Source organism: Zootermopsis nevadensis, unplaced genomic scaffold, assembly GCF_977971745.1.
Source record: "Zootermopsis nevadensis isolate Lab colony 2312 unplaced genomic scaffold, Znev_1.0 Znev_ptg000009l, whole genome shotgun sequence".
NCBI classification, from domain to species: domain Eukaryota; kingdom Metazoa; phylum Arthropoda; class Insecta; order Blattodea; family Termopsidae; genus Zootermopsis; species Zootermopsis nevadensis.
Genome location: NW_028259141.1, coordinates 1236710 through 1255040, shown reverse-complemented (window position 1 = coordinate 1255040; position 18331 = coordinate 1236710). Strand labels below are relative to the sequence as shown.

Here is an 18331-nt window from a genome sequence, read left to right as displayed (position 1 = left end):
ACAAAACAATCGACATCAGAAGAAAGACGTTAAACATTCTAAAGATTATTTTATCCACGTCATATGTAAACATAGTTATAAGCATTTATTCACCTACACTACGAAAGGGCTTTGCCCCTTCGGAAGGGGAACAGATGACAGATTTAGATTAAATTTGGTATGAACTTAATACCACTGGACGCTACCCTATACTCGTACTTCTTAACTTCCTAACACCTGTAATACCAACATGGCGGACGAACTAAGTTGTGTGGTTTCCACTATTACGTTCATAAAACCCGTTACGTACTTATGATGGATGAAAAGGGGTGAACATCGAATAACAGCGAAGATTACATAGCATTATTTTTAAACGAAGAAAGGTATTCTACTCATGTTTAACGCGCGTTGTGGCAAACGTTACGTGCTTGCTGTTCGAAATGGCGTCGTCCATTATTTGTGCACAAGAGAACTCGTTTTGAAAGAACACGTGCTGCCCTCTTTAGTCTGAGATTTCTCCAGTCCTCCAAGTTTCCTCACAAGTAGAAATAAAAGTGTGTCAAGTCTGGCGAACGGGGTGGCCAGGCACGTGGGACTCCACGACCAATCCAACGACCTGCATAGAATCGATTCAAACACTCCGAGTATTCTCGACCGAGATGAGGTGTTGAGCACACCTCGTGATCAGGCAATCGGAGTTATCAGACAAACAATCAAAGGTTTCTGTACACAGTAGCAGAGTAGTTATGTGAGGTTAGGGTTATTAGACCACTATTTTGTGTTGTAATTTTAAAATATCTCGAAGGTCAGCGTCGCTGAACTTGTATAAAACCACAGGATAACGTTCCATCATCACAGACTATGATGGAGTACGCATGCGCGATTTGGAGGTCAGCTGCCTGCAGCCACTTCCGGAAGTTGCAAGTGTTTTCGCATTGCTATTAACGCGCCTTCGTACGTTGGTATCAGGCAAACTCACGAGGATTTGGGGATCCCGCTCTGCGCCGACCACATCAGAGCACTGACCGAGAGATTTGACTCGAACCCCTTAGTCCGGCAACTCGGGAGGCTGTCAGAGGTCACCCAAGGGCAACCGAGGGGGACTGATGTTCATCAGGCCAGCCGAGGCTGTCCCCAAAAGACGGCCAAGTCGGCGCACCGAGTGGTGTACGTATGTAAGTATGCAGATCATGTCAGACGTCGACATGTTTCACTCTCGCCACAGTTAACGGACAGGGATTTTACCCGCGTGACGTCGTTCATAAATTTTGTGTACGTAGCACGGAATTCTTTGTGACATTTTCAAAAACACTGATCATTAACATCCGCAAATTAACATTTAGTTGGTCAAATTGGAACTAAAGGCATTTCGTTAGCCATTTTGAAATTATATCGATACTAGCGACGTGAGTGACAGGACAGTGAAGCAAATCAAAAAAACAAAGGAAGGTCTGTAACGTCACGTGACGACCGCCGAGCCAATGAGCATCAGTCGAGCTTCACTGTCGACGCTGGACACAGGGCCGTCGAACATGCTGTTCGCTGGCGGACACATGACGGTAATAAATCATATTATAAGTCACGACATACGAATGTGCACTTTCGTCCACGCTGTCGTCTGAGGAAAACAAAGCCCTGGAGAGAAATGGCGGCGGATTAAATTATACTCCTGACAAGCACAGCCGATGGCGAGACGAGGTCCTTGCCAGAAACCGATGTCAGTGGGACATTGGCAACTTCTGACACACAAGACCCTTCACTGAAATATGCAACAAAATATCTGACAAAATTCTTTATAGATCATTAAGCAGACGATCTTTGTAATGGTGAAGTGTAGTGTTTTCTTCGCGGTGCGAGCTGAATCCTTAAATAATATTTACACTACCTTCCGCTTTATAGTATAAAAATATACCTGTACAGAAATAAGAGCCTATCAAGCGCGATCCGGAAATTCAACTACGCTGTTGGCAGGACTGTCGTTCCTGGTACCAACATGTAAAATCAATAACAGATTACCAGAATACGTGTTCGAATTCGTCACACATTAAGCTTCATCACTCACGACCAACTACGCCATTTGCACACATTCAATTGTTTGCAAGTTGCAGGATCACGGTATCGATTGTTCCATTATAATCGATATTAACGCAAAACTGGTAAATAATTGAACTATGTTCCTGAGAAGAATATTTTAAGGTCATTTTCTCAAACTGGGCAAATTTTTGAAATGTGTGGTAATAAGGACACAATTTTTACGGATATTAATAACAAAGAAAAACATTTGTTTTCTCGAATATTTTCTTTTCCGACTCGTGACAATGAACTGGACGTTGTGATGGAAAGCTGTCGCGAACCAAAATAATATACCCAGCTTAAGAGTGTCTGAAACTTGCTCTAACTTGAGCTTTGACTTCAAAAGGTTAATCAGCTGATCTTTGTAATGGTGAAGAGACGTGTTTTCTTCGCGGTACGGACCGAATTCTTAAATACGTAATATTTAGACGAGCTTTGACTTCAAAAGGTTAACCAGTTGATCTTTGTAATGGTGAAGAGACGTGTTTTCTTCGCGGTACGGACCGAATTCTTAAATACGTAATATTTAGACGAGCTTTGACTTCAAAAGGTTAACCAGTTGATCTTTGTAATGGTGAAGAGACGTGTTTTCTTCGCGGTACGGACCGAATTCTTAAATAGTTTCGGCTTCGAAGGGTACAAAGAGTTTTCTGATGTAACCACACATAAAAATGAATCCGGTGCTCCCAGAGTCTGGGTCTTCGTACAAACGCCAGTACACATGCACTTAGGCCACAATGCTGAATAAATATTACCAGAGTCTGTCGTTGATCAGCTGACGAGTCACTCCACCCAGCAGATGACACATTCACGGGCGCGGAGATCGGAAAAATGCGATTAACTGGACGGATGCAGCTGTTTTAAGATATGAAACCAAACAAGGTACAATACCAGGAGGCGAGGTCTGAACTACTAGCGATCGGAGAGACAGCCAATTGGAGGCCTCGCGTTAAAGACAAAAAAAAAAAAAAAAAAAAAAAAAAGACTACCGCGAAGCACAGTAATTAAAACAATAACAAGTTCAGAAACATCCGGCTCTGTCCAGATGGACCAACCGGGGAAAAGAGACGTCCTGCACCCTCATTAACCCCCCCACTCCACCCCTCCAACATATGACCACACACGAGAGAGACGTTGTTATGCTAACCAGAGCAATTCTGAATCTAATGGCCGTAGCGAATTGCCAACTTCAATCAGCGAAAAACCTTTGGTCCTTCACAGGAAGACGTCCTTGAAGCACACTTTGAACCGGTTCAATCCAGTCCGCATTATAGGAAACCAGTCGTACAAAATCAATTTGAACAATATTTTCCACGCGGACAGTTTGCGAAATTGCTTTAGAGATTAAATATCCGGGTTATATATATGACCAGCGAACAGCAACTTATTTCCTTCCACCACATAAAATGTACTTTTGTTGCATTACTTAAGGACGCTTTCAGTTTCTCAGATGATGGCAGGGTTCGTTAACAAACACCGAATTCGAAAGGGTGTGGGATGAATCTTTAAAATGCACTCCAGTCAAGATACACAGTTTCCATGTCGAGATTCAAACCTGGGACCTCCCAAATACGAAGCACCAGGTCGCGACTTGCTTACTAGAAAGAACTTCATAAGTCCCTCGTTGTGTTAAATCTCCCATCTCCATTCATTTGTTCTCTCGTAAGTCCCTGTGGTTCACTGTCTTGCCAGATGGCTCTGCTTTCGGTGCTTGCTCTGACCTAACGCGTTACAGCCATCTTGTAAATTACGTGAATGTGAGAAATATTTTGTATGTTGTTATTTATTTCGAATATAAATAAAGAATATTAACTTCAATCTTAAGAAGCTTTTTAATTTTAATTAATTTCATCAATTTCTTTATATTATAATAGGCAAACTTCACTACGCCAACCCCCTCAAAAATAAACAAATAACGAACGATCGAATGCCATAAAAGACGAAATCCCAGCACAAGGACCATCGGCTTTTCAAGAAGAATTCTGCTGCATGGAGTTGCTGTATCAAATGCAGATATTTCTGACGTCATATCAAATTACAGAACGACTACACACCACAGTCAGGACAGCCGACTTAACTAACTTACCTAGTCACACTCTTAACTGTGTTAAAACCCTCTCGGGCGATAAGCCATGTCAGTATTGACTTAAAACCTGACAGCTCGGACACGCCGTCTGCATCGTCAGGGACTTCTTTATAATTTAGTCATGCGGGACTATTAATTATTAGTACCGACTTAGCAAGTTTATGAGGTGATAATGTTGCGTCATATTTTGATGATTATAATTGTTTATTTTAACCGTCTAATCACAATAAAATATTTTATTAAATATTAAAATATTATTACTATAATTAACGTTTAATATTTAAAATATATTAAAATATATATTAAAATGATGCTCTTTCTAATTGTAAATCGAACATTTCGATAGAAAGAGCATCATTTTAATATATATTTTAATATATTTTAAATATTAAATGTTAATTATAGTAATAATATTTTAATATTTAATAAAATATTTTATTGTGATTAGACGGTTAAAATTAACAAAAACAATTAGCAAGTTTAATAAACCTCAAATCCTATTCAGAAAAGACGAGATAGTCTCAGACAAGTAGAAATCCCACTTAGACAATTGTTCCTTAAGCCCCTTTCACCCGAGGCACAACTTAATGACGACACACCACAGAATTTCGCCTCACGTGGTCGTAAGTATATACATACCATTTTAGAAGGCAGGAATTTTAAAACCAAACTTAAGAAATGTTAGATCAAACTATGGACGATGAACCAACGAGTACGTGTGATTAGAGAAGTTACTGCCATTTTCTAATTATTACGTTCAAATATGCAATCTCTTATAAACACTCGCGGTTGCAATACACTGGCTTAGACACGTGACTGAGACATATCTGAATGTGTCTTTCTGGCCACTGAAAACAGCCAGTCACAGACAACGCGTTTCATAGCATGTTGAGAACAAGTATTTCACAGAACGTCAAATATAAATCGAACTCCGAAATATCTCATCCTCAATGGAAACTTCCCGGCCCTAAAACCTAACCTCTTTTTAAGTTACGAAGCATTCCGACCGCTTGCAAATCTTATAAGTCGCTTTCAGGACAGGCAATTGACGAAAAAATTAAAACAGAAACTTCTGTTCATCGGCTTCTCTGCTGAATGCTCGCTTACAACACAAAATGGGCGCAGGATCTACGCTCCAGACCGTTACAACAAAGCCCATTGTTGTGGCGCCAGTTTCCTTAACCTCAGTTCGTAAAAACATATTTCAGAGAAAGATTGTTACCGTTAAAATGAAAATCATATAATTCTAAATATTTAAACTATCAATAAATTAGCCACGAAGATGGACGCAGCACAGAATTGGAAGGATGTTTGTCTCTCCTCGACGTATAATACTGTCGTTAGAGAAGGAGCGAGGCCAGACCAAAGTACTTAGCACAAACAGGAAATGAAGTTGGACGCTTGTAACGTTAACAATCGACCGTGGCTAAACACGAAGAGGCATTCGAATGCACTGAACACGGCCACTTAGAACCGGTGAAAACTAGATCCTCTTCCTTCTTGTCACAAATTCTATCGACCTTTCGCGTTCCACGGCGCAGGTGCAGGCTTCCAACTTCGGACACCCGTGTTAAAGCCCAGTTCAGTGCCACGAAGTATTTGCCATGAACTAATTTCTCCTTTGGCACGTTTCGATATAGAACATTCAAAAGGGAGGCGATCTCTGAAACTCTTTCCTACAAAGAAACAAATTCCAATTCAATAGTCAGAGATACACACACTGTCTAGTAAATTAAAATATTCATCTCTTGAGAAACGTTCAATTAGGCGATTGCCGATTTGGGATAACATTAAGATGGATATCAGGCTCACGTAAGCCACGTTTAGAATACGTGGATCTTCATCATACGCCTGCTTCAGAGTACGATGCTTAGGTAAATGGAAAATTAAATGTTAACGACGCCAGTTATAATCTTAAGTGGAGAGTACAAGATGGCGGCGGGATCAGTGTTGCCAAATTAACGCACGCCAAGAAAGGGCAATCACGTGTCGATTACTTTTATAGAGTTTCTGAACTGACCCTAAATATCACGGCGAGGTATTAATTACTGAAGGTACACATCGTGAAGAGAATAAATGACTGAGATACTAAGGAAAACCACGATAAGTATGAAGATAATCGGTCCATAGCCAAGATTTGAACCCGGTACGTTTTTTTTTTTTTTTGTTTGCATTGCAGGTTTAGCGCCCTCGAATCAACTGAATGAGTCTGAAATGTCAATTAGTAAAGGCTTTTCTTAATAAACTACATTAAATGAGATACATTTCAATCAAACTTGGTACTCAGTTTGCACTAAAATTTGATGAAAACGAGCTTCGAATAATTTTTTTTTCCGGTCAAATGTAACCACTACTTCACATAAAGCTACAATCGATAGTTATCGATATTCTCTAAAAGTAATCGATCATACATCTGCGCGTGAAATAAAAATCTAAATTATTTTTCGGTGTTCGTTTATTCTAGTACAAAAATAACAATTTCTAACTACGTACTCTGAATAGGTTCAGCAACAACACGGCGTACATATAAAACCCGGAATGAGTTCGATCGTTAATTCCGTTTACAGTTTCTCCAGGTTTTAAATGTAACATTCGCGTCAGGGCAATTTCGCTTCAGTAATTCCGGGGAAAAAAGGCTACAGTTTGGACAAAATACATATAAAAGGACATCACACGTCTGCAAAGTCGTCTCTACAAGCCAGTTCACTCCAAATCCGTCTCTAACTTATCGCAAATGGAAGCTTCTAGGCCAGTGCAGAAATTTGATCAAAATCGGTCTAACAGTCGAGTTACGAGACGATTTTAATTATGTGTCTACAGAACTGTTAAGTCACACGGAAAACGTGTATTGACGTAAAATATTTTCTAACCTAACCTACAAATTCTGTTTAATTATTATTTTTTTTCGTTCCGATATGCACATGACGAGTTACGCTCTAGACGAGCGCGGAGATGTTACGCACTTTCGCAACTTCGCTGCGAACCACAGATTGCCTTCCCTTGTGCGTTCACTACAGCGACCGACGTTTCGGGAGACGTGTTTTGCCGTATATTACGCGTTCTACGGCACAGACGCGGTTAGATATGAGAAGACGTTTATCTAAATCCTGAAAAACCAAATTTTATTGAAATTCATTCTCTCACGGGACGAAGTCACGAAATGACGCCGGTAATTTCTGGACAGAGCAGGACTCAATTCCAAGGTCACCTGACCTTCCGGGTTACGTTTAATGTCGTAATACTTTCGATGCGTGAAGTCGTCTGCAATCGTACAGACGCAGGTTTTTTCAAACACCAGAGTTGTGACGTAATAAACGTTTGAAAATTTCTTACTTTTACTCATATACAGGTTGATTCGAATTTTAGTGATGACACAAAATAATTTAAAAAAAAAAAATAAGTTCACATAAATATGGGTCCGCAAATCCTTAGTTTTCGAAGTGAGGCTAGAATTTTTTAATAAAGCGATTTCACGTAACGTATTCATTTGTTACTTGTGCGAATTCTGCACGAAATTGTTCCAAAATCTTGACCGGTCATCTGCACAAACATTCCTGGAGAATTTTCAGTGAGTTGGCAGTTCCATTCCGTATCGCTCTGGATCTCCGTCGATCACGTGTGGCAGGAAGATAAAAGTTTCCTCTCTCTCTTCGACGTTTCGGTGAAAATTTGTTGCATCCGGAATCAAAAAAGGCCCAACTCACTTTCCCGTTACCGTCAACGGGTCATTCTCTAGCGCTAATAAAAGCCTTATAAACATTCCCGCCTCTCGTTTAACTAACCACATGGAGCAGTCTCCTCCTTCAGAAGCTGACAGTAGCTCAGCTAGTCATGGAATTACCGCACTTCATTATTCTGCTCACAAGAGACCGCCACCGGTTCGTGTCCTAAGCCAGACGAAAGCAGTCCACACCCTACCAACATTTGTAATTAAGATTCATTTTAATATTATCCTTCCAAATGGGCCAACTGGTGTCTTTCCTTCAGGTTCTTGAAGATATTTATGATAGGGTATAGATTAAGAGTGAAGATTATGGTCAGGGGTGACCAAGGGGTCAATATCCATCCCCACAGTCCAAAACTCGTACACACCCCAAGACAATTCAAACATTTTAAAGTTTTGGTTTATTTAGACAATTGAATGTGCACAAAAATTTGATTCAATGAACGCGATAAAACTCTCGTCCTAACTGAATCATAAAATATTTCACGAAGTCTATAAATTGCAAACCTAACCTAAACTAACCCAACCCAACCTAATCCAACCTAACCTAACCTAATGTAACCTAACCTAACCTAACCTAATGTAACCTAACCTAAACTAATCCAACCTAACCTAACCTAATGTAACCTAACCTAATCCAACCTAACCTAACCTAATGCAACCTAACCTAACGTAACCTAGCCTAATGTAACCTAACCTAATATAACCTAACCTAAACTAATCTAATCCAACCTAACCTAACCCAACCTAACCTAATCCAACCTAACCTAACCTAATGTAACCTAAACTAACCTAATCCAACCTAACCTAACCTAATGTAACCTAACCTAATCCAACCTAACCTAACCTAATGTAACCTAACCTAATCCAACCTAACCTAACCTAATGTAACCTAACCTAACGTAACCTAACCTAATGTAACCTAACCTAATATAACCTAACCTAAACTAATCTAATCCAACCTAACCTAACCCAACCTAACCTAATCCAACCTAACCTAACCTAACGTAACCTAATATAACCTAACCTAAACTAATCTAATCCAACCTAACCTAACCCAACCTAACCTAACCACTGCGCTCCCACATTTTACTGGCGTATGGTAAATCCAGAATATCTGATCGGCAGTCGAATGTGGTACGTCAAAATCTACACCGACGATCACCACTAATTTCATGAGCTGTGGAGTTAAAGTTGACAGAAAATTGTGGGGTGGAATTCTGTACTGTACGTCTCATAATTACTGCAGCCAGTTTTATAAGTGCGACATTAAATTCCTTCCACCTGCGTCAGCTCTTGTTCGTTCCGAACAAAACGACGAAGCTGTCATCTGGACCAGTGATTATACATTGTTCATATAATGAACGCGCAAGGAGAATGCCCTTATAATGACATCCTTTATCCGAGGAACGGATTTATATTAAATTTGGTATTGGATACGAAGACCAATAGCGTCTTGTATGTTCTTTCAATTAGACCTCTAATTCACACAAAACTCAAAATTGACGTCAGGAGATTCATAAAAAATTGCTTAAGAGTAAAATATTGACACATAAAATACAATGACCGTGGAGATCAGGTTGCAATAACAGACCTGTTACTGAAAATAACATAAACGTCACAGCGCATACAAATTTTCAGAGAACACAAACTGAAATATTCCTCTTATAATAGTGTTAACTGCGTTAAGGAAATGCAAAAAGTACACATCGAACGCTCACATGAACTCGCACAACTTCGATTGACGGAAATCGATACTCGCGTCTGTGTTTTGTTTCGATAGTAGTCGACTCTCGCAAAATCAAATTACGTCCCTAAGAACATTTTCGAAGCTAGCTTTTCCCTAGTCACTTAAACGATAGTATAATTCGCCGGAATAACAAAATTAAGTTTAATAAACGAGAAACAATTCTCGAAAAGTACTCACAGATCAGGTACGCTGATTTTTGTAAAAAAAAAAAAATATATATATATATATGTACAGAAATGCTACAATGATTCGATTCAACTTCGTGACGGAACTTAGGACTCACAACAGAACAGAACTGAAGTTCCCATGGCATGAAACCAGCTGAGACACGCGAATGTAACCTTATTTTATTTTCATTCAAAACACGATATTAAATAAAGATAAGCTACGTGAAGTAGGCTTAAAGAGTCTGCCATCAGAAGTCACGTTTTATGAAGTGATAAAATACGCGAAAGACTTCTTACGTAAGCATTTTATTTAGTAAATAATAAATTAATCTCATACGCATGTGTGTACATATTCAAATGCATAAACTCGTCAGCCTCACCCTCTATAAAAAGCGTTTCAATTTGGGTATTAAGTCACAAGGCGAAAGGTCACGGGAATATGGAGGATGGTGGAGTACTTCCCATCTCCAACGTCGTACAGGACGTTTATTCCTAATTGCAAGACGTAAGTTATTCTGCAGAAAGGACTCGTAATACGCCGAATTTTTGAAATTTTTTAATCACAATTTGAATTTTTCTAGGATTAAAGAGTGGGAAAAAAAAGGTCATTCCGAAATGTGCCTTTTTCCTTGGATATTAAACCTACACCCACTCACAACTACGCCCCCCCCCCCAAAAAAAAAAATAGTTGCCATGACTTTGGAAGTAACACTCGTATATAAAGTACAGAATTATATTTGGTTGTAATTCTAGGAGTGTTTTCGCTTTTCGACGCTGCGTTGTCTGAGCTACTTAGAGAGCGTCGTTAAACAAATAAATAAAGATTGTTAGGCTCTGGGGAGCTTGCAAGTCGGATGCAAATCAGAAAGGTTTCTGCTGTGCTAAGCTGCTCAGAGAGAATTCCAACACAACATTACTTCTAGACGGAACTCCTCCACTCTTCATATCTGACAGATTATAAAAAAACCACTACACCCACGCAAGATCACATACATTTACGTAAACAACATTGAATGTGATAACAAAGTACAATTGATCTAGAAGAGGAAAACTTTCCGATATTTAATGGACATCTGACGAAGGATTGCATTTAGAATATTACATTTAAATTTATATCGATTATAGACCTGAAGATGGTTCATTGAAAACCGAAACATGTCGTGGAAAAGATGATGCTCTAATTGTAAATCGAACATTTCGATAGAAAGAGCATCATTTTAATATATTTTAAATATTTTAAATATTAAATGTTAATTGCAGTAATAATATTTTAATATTTTAATATTTAATAAAATATTTTATTGTGATTATACGGTTAAAATTAAACAATTATAATCATCACAATATGACGCAACATTATCATCTCTTGCTGTAAGAACTTAAATTTATATCGATTATACACCTGAAGATGGTTCATTGAAAACCGAAACATGTCGTGAAAAAGATGATGCTCTAATTGTAAATCGAACATTTCGATAGAAAGAGCATCATTTTAATATATTTTAAATATTTTAAATATTAAATGTTAATTGTAGTAATAATATTTTAATATTTTAATATTTAATAAAATATTTTATTGTGATTAGACGGTTAAAATTAAACAATTATAATCATCACATGCTCAGAGAGAATTAATGACAAGGGACAAGGTGGTCTGTGCGCCGATGTTTCCAGACATTCACTGCAAAGGCAAAGATCGACCATAAGGTAAGATATCGATAATGGTATACGAGCAAACGATCTCTCGATACACACAGAGAAGGCCCACGCTCCGCTGTAACACTCGTTTTGCTTCTGGACGTGACAGGATCTGATGATGACTTCTGCTTTTAAGATTCCGGAACTCACTGGGTCCAGATTCTACCGGCTCATTCCAGATCTCAATAGACCGTGATCAATCCAGTAAAAAACAAGTGGGGGGGGGGGGGAAAGTCTTGACTACGTACAACTCACAAACTGGTTCTGCGACCAAATCCGAAGGCCTCAGAGACCCATATCCCGTAAAAACAATTCATAACGAATATCGAAAAGAATTCTGATCGATTTGTTTGTATCTTATCAGCACTGAAATTCCCTTAATATTGCAAATAATACGCGACAAAATCCTCATTTCCATGTTCACGTTATTTTATTTTAAAAAAAAAATAATCTGATCGTGGTTATCTTCAGTTAGAAGTTTCTCGACGTTTCAGAGATGCTTGCTGCCTATGAAAAAAAAAAAAAAGATAAATTTCTAAGACTGCACTTCGCAACAAACCAGAAGACAGCCATCTTAGTCGCAATGAGGGTATGAAATCTCGCGTATAATTTGCTTACGTACAATTTAAAATCAACTGGGGGAAGAAAAAAAAACTCATTTCTGTTCTGTCCTTCGGCTGTGTGGCTGAAGGTCGACTGGTACGTAGGACCACGTGATATCAAATCTCAAAACAATGGCTGACCTGGTGATCAGACATTCCGTGTAACCGAACACTTGCCATGCATTCTGGTGTAACGACGAAAACGATCAGGTTTTAATTTAAAAGTTTAAACAGAATCTACAATAAACTGCGTAAGGTAAAACATTCTTTTCGGGCTTCTCGTTTTCTTAATGGTTTGATAAAGGAGAGGCTTTATCGTCATGACTCTTTAACTCCGATTCTGCCTCTATAAAGGCTTAGGAGTTCTACAGCGCATGCGCTGACGGACGGAAACAAAAGACGATGTAGACCAGGATCAACTTCCGGCTTCAGGAAACAAAATCCAAAGGCAGAGATCTGAAATTCAGCTGTTTCGATAGGAGCGGCATGGATGGGGGTGGGGATTTCGTGAATTATATTTCAGAAACGAAAAGTTTGCGCTGAATTTCACGTTTTTTCATGTTACTCGGGAACATTCTGATTTTAAGGAATTAGAGGAAACAAACAATGCTTGTAGAATAAGACAAAATTTTGTCTCAGACTGATTAAAGGAGTTGGTGATGACAGATATGATTTCGCTTACGAATTCGGGGGTGGGGGGGGGGGTGTCACAGAACAAAATTTACGGAAATACAAGACACGAAATTCCACTGCAAAGTTTCTTCGACCGGGTTAAATTCTGGAAGCTTCTAGCTGCTCCAAACAGAGGGCGAATATCACTGTCGAGACGATTAAAACATGAATTTTCTGTGTTCCTTCATTTGTTTTTTGAGACTGACAGCTTAAAAATAACAGCATCGATTCAAGCAGAAGGCCCTGGCTTTGTGCCTATGTTAAAACTTATTCAATACACGTGACGAGGTCCCTCTTAAAATAAAGATTGTAGAATATGCTATCAGGAAAGTCCAAGATAGGCAGGAGGGCTTGCAATTGAATGGGGCACATCAGCTATTGGCATTTGCTGATGATGTTAATTTATTGGGGGACGATAAAAATACAACAAAGAGGAACGCAGAAGTTTTACTAGAGGCTAGTAGACAAGTGGGGCTGGAAGTAAATTCAGAAAAAACTAAGTACATGTTAGTATCTCGTCATCAGAAGACAGGCGGGCAGAATTATCTTAGGGTGGCTAAGAAATCCTTTGAAATTTTAACAAAGTTCAAATATTTGGGAACAACAACAACAAATCAAAAAGACACTCGCGAGGAAGTTAGGAGGAGACTAAATTCCGGAAATGCTTGCTAAATATTTTGTCTTCCCGTCTGATTTCTAAGAACCTGAAAATTAAAGTATACAAAACAATAATTTTGCCTGTTGTTTTGTATGGGTGCGAAACATGGTCTCTCACTCAGAGGGAGGAACACGGATTGCAGGTGTTTGAGAATCGGGTGTTGAGGAGGATATTTGGGCCTAAGAGAGAAGACGATGGGGCGTGGAGAAAACTGCATAATGACGAGCTTAAAAATCTGTACTCCTCTCCCAATATTGTCAGGGTGATTAAGTCGAGAAGAATGAGATGAGCTGGGTATGTAGCGCGCATGGATGGGGCAAGAGGTGTGCACCGGGAAGCCTGAGGGGAAGAGACCTCTGGGGAGACCTAGACGTAGATGGGAGGATAATGTCAGGCGGGAGGAAGCCTGAGGGGAAGAGACCTCTGGGGAGACCTAGACGTAGATGGGAGGATAATCTCAGGCAGGAGGAAGCCTGAGGGGAAGAGACCTCTGGGGAGACCTAGACGTAGATGGGAGGATAATCTCAGGCAGGAGGAAGCCTGAGGGGAAGAGACCTCTGGGGAGACCTAGACGTAGATGGGAGGATAATCTCAGGCGGGAGGAAGCCTGAGGGGAAGAGACCTCTGGGGAGACCTAGACGTAGATGGGAGGATAATCTCAGGCAGGAGGAAGCCTGAGGGAAAGAGACAACTGGGGAGACCTAGACGTAGATGGGAGGATAATCTCAGTCGGGAGGAAGCCTGAGGGGAAGAGACCTCTGGGGAGACCTAGACGTAGATGGGAGGATAATCTCAGTCGGGAGGAAGCCTGAGGGGAAGAGACCTCTGGGGAGACCTAGACGTAGATGGGAGGATAATCTCAGGCGGGATCTATGGGAGATAGGAGTTGAAGGAAACTGAATTTTGTTGGCCCAGGACAGGGTCCGGTGGAGGGCTTTGGTTAATTCGGTGATGAACCTTCGGGTTCGGTAAGCCATCTAGGTAGTTAGTTATTGTTATATTTATACAAATTCGAATCGTAACTTCAGAAATCGCGCGTTCTTAAATTTGCTATAAAGTAATGTAAATCAGTAACAATACATTATAATGTAATTTAGCTCTAAGGGTCACGAAACCAACTGAAATTGTTAGAAACAAACACAGAAAATGGCGACAATCTTGAGTTCTTCGCTCGCTTTTGGGACTCGTACAAACAACTGATTTACGCGCACGGAATTCCACGTGTCTGTCGAAACATATTTTCGGACGTAGACTCAAGATCTGGTTTTATACGTGCGCTGCATATTTTAAAAAAAAATTCAGACAAATGTTTGCCATCTTCAGCACGATTTACAACTCCGATAGCAGACATTTTTTCACAAAGATTCCTAATTTATGTACTGATCTAGTAATGACCTTACAAATTTTAATCGATTCCTTGATTTGGCCCCCCTGAAGACTTCATGACGTCATTTCTGGACAACCTCTAACTGCAGTCGAATACATTTGTTTTGTTATGACGCCTGGAACGGCGTAAGCCATCATCAAACCTTACGTGGAGCCACTTCAATCCAGTTTGTACCAACCGACCCCCCGCCCCTCTGTCTCTCACCTTGAGGTTCTCCAACGAAAGCCACATGATACCTGAGTATGGAATCGGAACGTTCGTCACCGCCTTCACAAAAGTCGAGCCATATTACATGTTCATGCATTTAGTTTAATATCAGTGCAAATTCCTAGGTCACCGAAACAATTGGACTGAAATAATGCATTTGGAACTTCTGAATTATATCTAAGTCCTTCGTTTTTCGTAACAATAACACCGGTACCTGACTTCTATTCCATCCCTAATTTCATCGTGGACCTCACTTTTACTAAACAGCTTAAAAATAAATATTAAATAAATTACAAACAACGAAAAAAAAATTAGTTTTTTTACGTTGGTGTTAAAAAACAACAAAACAAAAGACGGCACGAGCGTTAAATAAACAAGGATGTCGCTCACACGTTCTTTGGCGTTGCCAACTGAAACATTTTGTTAGAAAACAAAAATCGTTTCTTCGTCTCCGAGATATCGAATTGAAAACACAGAAAATGTAACTGAATCCGTGCGTCTCGAATTCGCACGACCAGCATTAATAAGCCGAGTACACTCGATGCTTTTAAAGAACGTAAGTACGAAATCTCTGTTTCAGATAAATCATTCAAATCCAAATGGTAAATATATGTAATCATAAACTCTGCGTCTTGTATTTACGTGTTTCGGATTGTTCTCAGTGTAAACAGCGACTATTTCCTTAAACATCGATCGATGTAATGGTGAGGCGTTGTGTTTTCTTCGCGGTACGGGCTGAATCTTTTAATATTAATCAGACGAACTATGATTCTCAGTGTAAACAGCGACTATTTCCTTAAACAGCGTCAACCAGTCGATCGATGTAATGGTGAGGCGTTGTGTTTTCTTCGCGGTACGGGCTGAATCATTAAATATAATTGAGACGATCTTCGGTCACAGTGGATTACGACTTTGTAATTGGATAAACAACGAACCAAGTTGGTCATTTCGTATCCAAAACACACCCACGTAAAAAAAGAGAAGAAATGTGTCGATTTTTAACGAAGGAACAGCGCGGACAGGGACCACCGTCAGGGCTCGCGATTTTCAATGCCGGAAGGTCCTGCGACCGGCCATCCCGACCCAAGGTTTTCCGTGATTTTCCTCGGTCCTAGAGACTTGGTACCCAAATTCTACGTTTCTCTGCAAACCTCTCATGCAGCCCTCCCAGTGCCAACATCAAAATTCCGTTCTATAGTAGCCACCCCTCCCCCCCCCGCCCAACATTAACGTAATCCAAACGCCGCCCTTCCAAGGCCAATATCAAATTTCAAAAAAATTAACGCAGATGCCCTGATGAGGTTGAAAAATGAACTGGAAAGGATGCTGAAGGAAAGATATTATCTCACTTGCCTTAATTAAATTAAATTAATTAAATTAAAATTAATCAAATTAAATTAAAAAATTAAAGAGATTGAACTATTCACAGTCTTCTCCACGTCTGTCTGTCCGTCGCGTTTTTCAAAACATGAATCCTTCCCATCGGATCATAATTACCTTCTCAACGGCTAATGTAACTTTTCGAGTTGATTAGTCGCCGTCAAATAGAGACATACATAAACCTGTGTTCAATGCAGAGTCGTTAAATAAGTTTGGGGGATTTTTTTTCTTTTCCAAATTCATAATCATGTCTCTCGCTCTATATTTTATGACGTAAGCAGTTGATATTTTTTTTTAAAAATAATCAACGAAGTATCATTAATTTCTGTGTGTAAACAGCCCACAAATATTATCGGAATATTTTGCCCTGTTTAAAGTATGATTATTGCAGTCATAAATTCTTGGTCTACGAGTCGTAGATTAAATGAGTCCGTGAGGCTAGACACGAACACCAGCAGAAGTGGTTTGAAGGGCAATTGATTCTGTTTTACCACAAAGTCTACAACGATAAGAGGAATTACGACGAACCAATACCTTCCATACCCGAAGAAAACTCGTGGACTATTTCGATGGCGACGCTCCGTGATGCAAAACGATGACACGACTCGTTGCACGAAACACAAACCACGATTAACAAAATCGGAAAACAAAGCGACCTCGTTGAAAGGTTCGTACCAACTGATGAAACAGCAGGGGTGCAAACATTCCTTTTCCCTCCCTCCTCCTTAAATTAACCCGCGCCCTCGGCACAAGTCGATTGTCGAGAAATCGACTCGTAAAATAAAACGTAGTTTCGATTTGATTATCTACACGGGGTCCGACGTTTTCGGGGTCTTACGTGGCAAGTCCCTGGAAGAGGAAATTTTACCTAACCTTACGTTCCTCACGATTTACATTCATGGAACACAACAAAAATTAACTTCAGCACAAAATTTTCAATTCGACTTTTTCCTGTTATCATCACTGGTTAATTTTCCGTCGAAATGGTGTCGACGGTGGACAACGGGAGGTGCCGCCATAAACCTCGGGAGGTAATTTCGAGTAAAATATGTTTATACAATATTTAAAGCTTACTTGCAAGTGTCGCGGACGTTTTAAGAGCTTTCTGCCTCCATATCTCCGAAACGTCGGTAATATATACCAGCCCACACGGCCCAAAAAAAACCACTCGTCAAAAGAATTTCAGATGTCCATTCGCGTATAATTCGATAGATGACGACACGTAACTGTTTGGGCTGAATACTATTTTTTTACTTCCTGACGAAGGCAGTGCTTCTGCAGACAAGGCGTAGGATAGTCTTTGAACACGACGCAAGTGCTGCCACCGTACGTCGGTCATCATGTTGCGACGTACTTTATAATAAACGTTACGAAAATCATTGGGATTGGTCGTGGTGATAAAATACATCGAGACTTCCGGACCTCAACCAACTTGACTGGGGCCTAACGAAAGACGTGACCTACAGTACCAGAGAACTCACGTGACAGAAATGCTGCATCGGGTAACAGGAGAAGACCTCGAAATGATTCAGCGGGCAAGAAACCATTGCTTGGAACGAGTGTGTGTGTGTGTGTGTGTGCATTGAAAACCCGAGGCGGGGAGATGTGCAAATATAAATGACGTGAGGGCACACACTTTTGCGTCTCGTCACCATTTCTACGCGATTAACACAATTTACCGCAAGTGTTCATCTTTTATCTATTGTAATGAATTACCCAGTACGTTCAAACAACTTTACTGTAAGCGTACACACGTCACATTGAAACTGTGTTTATTGTTTCCTTTAAAATACATTACGTAATTGTAATTATTCTTGTAAAAGAAATATCAAATCAACATCACCCATCCATATTATCGCTGTTTCGATTAGCGAGAAGCATTTCCCAAGAACATGGACGAAAAACGACTATCGGAACAATATTTAGGCGCCTTCGGAATAAAACTTAC

At 39.9% G+C, this 18331-nt stretch overlaps 1 protein-coding gene across 5 annotated transcripts in view; it reads right to left on the bottom strand.

Annotated features, from left to right (window-relative positions):
* Nucleotides 1-18331, bottom strand: part of LOC110837328 (sodium-coupled monocarboxylate transporter 1) — a 41408-nt gene that overhangs the window by 20340 nt on the left and 2737 nt on the right. The window contains exon 1 of one of the 5 annotated variants that reach the window (XM_087345399.1): nt 16918-17072. The exons of 2 other annotated variants lie outside the window; for them this stretch is intronic. The gene's annotated coding sequence lies outside the window, so the exon portion shown is untranslated. Of the gene's footprint in view, nt 1-2807; nt 2991-16917; nt 17073-18331 lie in introns of those variants that run through there. 2 more of the 5 variants (XM_087345402.1, XM_087345398.1) reach the window with 2 other exon arrangements.